Below are 5,559 nucleotides of genomic sequence, written 5' to 3' on the forward strand. Positions count from 1 at the left end.
GAATCTGGAACAGAAGGAACAGAATTTCAGTTCACCAATCACAGGACAGTCTCCGTGTCCAGTTATCAGAATGGGTTTAAAACTGTCGCTCTGTTTTAATGAGATTTCAATGTGTAACCGCGACGTGTGGGGGAAAGATCGGGATCAATACCTTTAGTATCCGGCCCACTCTCATTCTCTGCAGAGTCTGAAACACAAGGAACACAGTTTCAGTTCCCAGACCACACGCTCAGTTACCCGAATGGTTTACAAAGCTCCTGCTCCCAGTGCAAACACCGACACACTCAGCACTCATAACAACAGAAGAAATAGAAGCAGGAGTCGGCCATTCGGCCCCTCGAGTCTGCTCCGCCATTCAATCAGATCATGGCTGTACTTTGACCTTAACTCCACTTTCCCGCCCGGTCCCCATATCCCTTGATTCAACAACAACAACAACTTGTATTTATATAGCGTCTTTAATGTAGTGAAATGTTACAAGGTGCATCACAGGAGTGTTATGAGATAAAATTTGACACCGAGCCGCACAAGGAGAAATTAGTGCAGGTGACCAAAAGCTTGGTCAAAGAGGTAGGTTTTAAGGAGCATCTTGAAGGAGGAAAGAGAGGTAGAGAGGTCGAGAGGTGGAGAGGTTTAGGGAGGGAGTTCCAGAGCTTGGGACCCAGGCAACAGAAGGAACGGCCACCGATAGTTGAGCGATTATAATCAGGGATGGTCAATAGGGAAGAATTAGAGGAGCGGAGGTATCTCGGGAGGTTTTGAGGCTGGAGTAGATTACAGAAATAGGGAGGAGTGTGGGCCATGGAGGGGTTTGAAAACAAGGATGAAGAATTTTGTAATCGAGGCTTTGCTCAACCGGGAGCCAATATCAGTCAGCGAGCACAGGGGCTGATGGGTGAGTGGGACTGGGTGCGAGTAAGGACACGGGGCAGCGAGCACAGTGAGGTGATGGGTGAGCGGGACTGGGTGCGAGTTAGGACACCGCGCAGCGAGCACAGGGGGTGATGGGTGAGTGGGACTCGGTGCGAGTTAGGAGACGGGGCAGTGAGCACAGGGGGTGATGGGTGAGCGGGACTGGGTGCGAGTTAGGACACGGGGCAGTGAGCACAGGGGGTGATGGGTGAGTGGGACTGGGTGTGAGTTAGGACACGGGGCAGTGAGCACAGGGGGTGATGGGTGAGCGGGACTGGGTGCGAGTTAGGACACGGGGCATTGAGCACAGGGGGTGATGGGTGAGCGGGACTTGGTGCGAGTTAGCATCCGGGGCAGCGAGCACAGGGGGTGATGGGTGAGCGGGACTTGGTGCGCGATTTGGATCATCGCAAGTTTACGTAGGGTAGAATGTGGGAGGCCGGCCAGGAGTGTGTTGCAATAGTCAAGTGTAGAGGTAACTAAGGCATGGACAAAGCGCAGTCAATAATCCCCATACACAGAGTGATCCACAAACCATCATCTGCTCCCGAAACAATCACTTTGATTTTCCTTTTGGTAATTTCATCGGAATCTGAAATGAAAACCGGTTTTTGATTATAAAATGAGAAATGAATGTGAAAGGTTCACAATGATTATTATTTGCTGATGAAGTTAGAAATAGGGAGATATTAGAATAATAAATCTAGATCCCACGAGCCTCAGAGTGACTGTCCTTTTCTAAAGAATCTGGAACAGAAGGAACAGAATTTCAGTTCACCAATCACAGGACAGTCTCCGTGTCCAGTTGTAGAATCGATCCTCCTGTGCGGGAGGGGTTTATTCCCCCCTCACTCTCTCCTCACACACCGGCGTCTTCTCTAAAGCACCGTCAATAATCACAGGGCAACTCCCAGTTTTAGATTTGGCCTCCCAGGTCGGGCAGTCAATGAGAGAATCTCGAGTTAGCAGGCAGGTACAGCAAGCAGTTAGGAATGTAGATGGTATGTTGGCCTTTATTTTAAGGGGTTGGTGTACAAGAGTAAGGAAGTCTTGGTGTAATTATACAGGGCTTTGGTGGGTGCACACCTGGAGTACTGTGCACAGGTCAGGTCTCCTTATCTGCGGAAGGATACACTTGCCTTAGAGGGAGTGCAGCAAAGGTTGATTGGATCGATTCCTGGGAGGAGAGGGTTGTCCTATGAGGAGAGATTGAGTAGATTGGGCCCATACTCTCTGGAGTTTAGAAGAATGAGAGGTGACCTCATTGAAAGATACAAGCTTCTGAGAGGGCTTGACAAGGTGGATGCAGAGAGGATGTTTCCACTGATGGGGGAGACTAGAACTAGGGGGCATAATCTTAGAATAAGGGGCCGCCCATTGAAAACTGAGATGAGGAGAAATTTCTTCTCCGAGGGTTGTAAATCTGTGGAATTCACTGCCTCAGAGAGCTGTGGATCTGGGTCATTGAATAAATTGGACAAAAATGGACAGTTTCTTAAACACTAAGGGAATGTAAGAGGTTATCGGGAGCGGGCGGGAAAGTGGAGTTGAGGTGGAAGATCAGCCATGATCTCATTGAATGGTGGAGCAGGCTCGGGGGCCGAATGGCCGACTCCTGCTCCTAATTCTGATGAAGTTGTGGAATGGAGAAAGAGCAGACAGACTGACACTGGCCCGGCACACTCCCCGTTCAATAAAACCCGCAATTGTCCACTCACTGGCATTGTGGTTGTTCCTGTTCCGTTTTCCAATTTCATCCGAATCTGAATGGAGAATAAGAAAGCGAGGTTTGTTGAGTGAGGATTGGACGTGAAATGGAAAGGTGAGTGAGCGGCCTGACCCATTGGGCTGTGGGTAAGGGGGTGTGAAGGGGCAGTGAGTGAGCCAGGGGCTCGGTGTTTCCCACACAGACCCCAGCCCAGTCTCCCGGGTCACCTGAGCGCTTTGGTGTGGTCCTCAGGACCCGACCCATCGCCCCGAGACTCGGCCAATGCGGGACCTGGGCACAGAACCTGGACTGGATCCAGAGTGAGCGAGTGGCTCTGCACTGGGAGTGGCTCGGGATCCAGTAGCAGGAAGCTGACGACTCCATTCATAGAAACATAGAAACATAGAAAGCTGGTGCAGGAGTAGGCTATTCGGCCCTTCGAGCCTGCACCGCCATTGAATATGATCATGGCTGATCATGTAACTTCACTACCCCATTCCTGCTTTCTCTCCATACCCCTTGATCCCTTTAGCCGTAAGGGCCATATCCAACTCCCTCTTGAATATATCCAACGAACTGGCCTCAACAACTCTCTGCGGTAGAGAATTCCACAGGTTAACAACTCTCTGAGTGAAGAAGTTTCTCCTCATCTGAGTCCTAAATGGACTACCCCTTATCCTTAGACTGTGTCCCCTGGTTCTGGACTTCCCCAACATCGGGAGCATTCTTCCTGCATCTAACCTGTCCAATCCCATCAGAATTTTATATGTTTCTATGAGATTCCCTCTCATTCTGCTAAACTCCAGTAAATACAGGCCCAGTCCCTCCAGTCTCTCCTCATATGTCAGTTCTGCCATCCCGGGAATCAGTCTGGTGAACCTTCGCTGCACTCCCTCAATAGCAAGAACGTCCTTCCTCAGATTAGGAGACCAAAACTGAACGCAATATTCCAGGTGAGGCCTCACCAAGGTCCTGTACAACTGCAATAAGATCTCCCTGCTCCTATACTCAAATCCCCTAGCTATGAAGGCCAACATGCCATTTGCCTTCTTCACCGCCTACTGTACCTGCATACCTACCATCAATGACTGATGTACCATGACACCCAGGTCTCGTTGCACCTCCCCCTTTCCTAATCTGCTGCCATTCAGATAATATTCTGCCTTCATGTTTTTGCCACCAAAGTGGATAACCTCACATTTATCCACATTATACTGCATCTGCCATGCATTTGCACACTCACCTAACCTGTCCAAGTCACCCTGCAGCCTCTGAGCATCCTCCTCACAGCTCACACCGCCACCCAGCTTAGTGTCATCTGCAAACCTGGAGATATTACTCTCAATTCCTTCATCTAAATCATTGATATATATTGTAAATAGCTGGGGTCCCAGCACTGAGCCCTGCGGCACCCCACTAGTCACTGCCTGCCATTCTGAAAAGGACCCGTTTATTCCGACTCTCTGCTTCCTGTCTGCCAACCAGTTCTCTATCCACGTCAGTACATTACCCCCAATACCATGGGCTTTAATTTTGACACCAATCTCTTATGTGGGACCTTGTCAAAAGTCTTTTGAAAGTCCAAATTCACCACATTCACTGGATCTCCCTTGTCCACTCTACGAGTTACACCCTCAAAAAATTCTAGAAGATTTGTCAAGCATGATTTCCCTTTGATAAATCCATGCTGGACCAATCCTGTCACTGCTTTCCAAATGAGGTGCTATTTCATCTTTAATAATTGATTCCAACATTTTCCCCACTACTGATGTCAGGCTAACCGGTCTATAATTTTCTCTCTCCCTCCTTTCTTAAAAAGTGTTGTTATATTAGCTAACCTCCAGTCCATAGGAACTGATCCAGAGTCGATAGATTGTTGGAAAATGATCACCAATGCATCCACTATTTCTAGGGCCATTTCCTTAAGTACTCTGGGATGAAGACTATCAGGCCCTGGGGATTTATCGGCCTTCAATCCCATCAATTTCCCTAACACAATTTCGCTACTAATAAGGATTTCCTTCAGTTCCTCTCTCTCGCTAGACCCTTGGTTCCCTAGTATTTCAGGAATGTTCTTTGTGTCTTCCTTCGTGAAGACAGAACCAAAGTGTGGTCACGGCAATCTGTGGTCACACCCCGACAATCGGTGCTGGATTATTGTAATATCAGAGGCAATACCTGTCTCCACAGACCGGCTCTCCTTCTGGGCAGAATCTGGAACAGAAGGAACAGAATTTCAGTTCACCAATCACAGGACAGTCTCCGTGTCCAGTTATCAGAATGGGTTTAAAACTGTCGCTCCGTTTTAATGAGATTTCAATGTGTAACCGCGACGTGTGGGGGAAAGATCGGGATCAATACCTTTAGTATCCGGCCCACTCTCATTCTCTGCAGAGTCTGAAACACAAGGAACACAGTTTCAGTTCCCAGACCACACGCTCAGTTACCCGAATGGTTTACAAAGCTCCCGCTCCCAGTGCAAACACTGACACACTCAGCACTCATAACAACAGAAGAAATAGGAGCAGGAGTCGGCCATTCGGTCCCTCGAGCCTGCTCTGCCATTCAATCAGATCCTGGCTGAACTTCGACCTTAACTCCACTTTCCCGCCCGATCCCCATATCCCTTGATTCAACAACAACAACAACTTGTCTTGATATAGCGCCTTTAATGTAGTGAGACGTCCCAAGGTGCATCACACGAGCATTATGAGATGCAAAATTTGACACTGAGCCGCAGAAGTAGAAATTAGTGCAGGTGACAAAAATCTTGCACAAAAAGGTCGGTTTTAAGGAGCATCTTGAAGAGGAAAGAGAGGTAGAGAGGTGGAGAGGTTTAGGGAGGGAGTTCCAGAGCTTGGAGCCCAGGCAACAGAAGGCACGGCCACCGATGGTGGAGAATTATAATCAGGGATGGTCAGGAGGGCAGAATTAGAGGA

At 48.7% G+C, this 5,559-nt stretch overlaps 1 long non-coding RNA gene across 1 annotated transcript; it reads right to left on the reverse strand.

The window, feature by feature from the left end:
* Positions 1-1,623: 1,623 nt before the first annotated feature.
* Positions 1,624-5,062, reverse strand: LOC139230556 (uncharacterized). The gene is made up of 4 exons (XR_011587951.1): positions 4,982-5,062; positions 4,799-4,834; positions 2,631-2,675; positions 1,624-1,659 (listed from the first exon to the last, which is right to left on the reverse strand). It is a non-coding gene; the product is annotated as an uncharacterized lncRNA (long non-coding RNA).
* Positions 5,063-5,559: the final 497 nt, after the last annotated feature.

The sequence above is a fragment of the Pristiophorus japonicus genome, chromosome 19 (assembly GCF_044704955.1).
Source record: "Pristiophorus japonicus isolate sPriJap1 chromosome 19, sPriJap1.hap1, whole genome shotgun sequence".
Classification (NCBI taxonomy): domain Eukaryota; kingdom Metazoa; phylum Chordata; class Chondrichthyes; family Pristiophoridae; genus Pristiophorus; species Pristiophorus japonicus.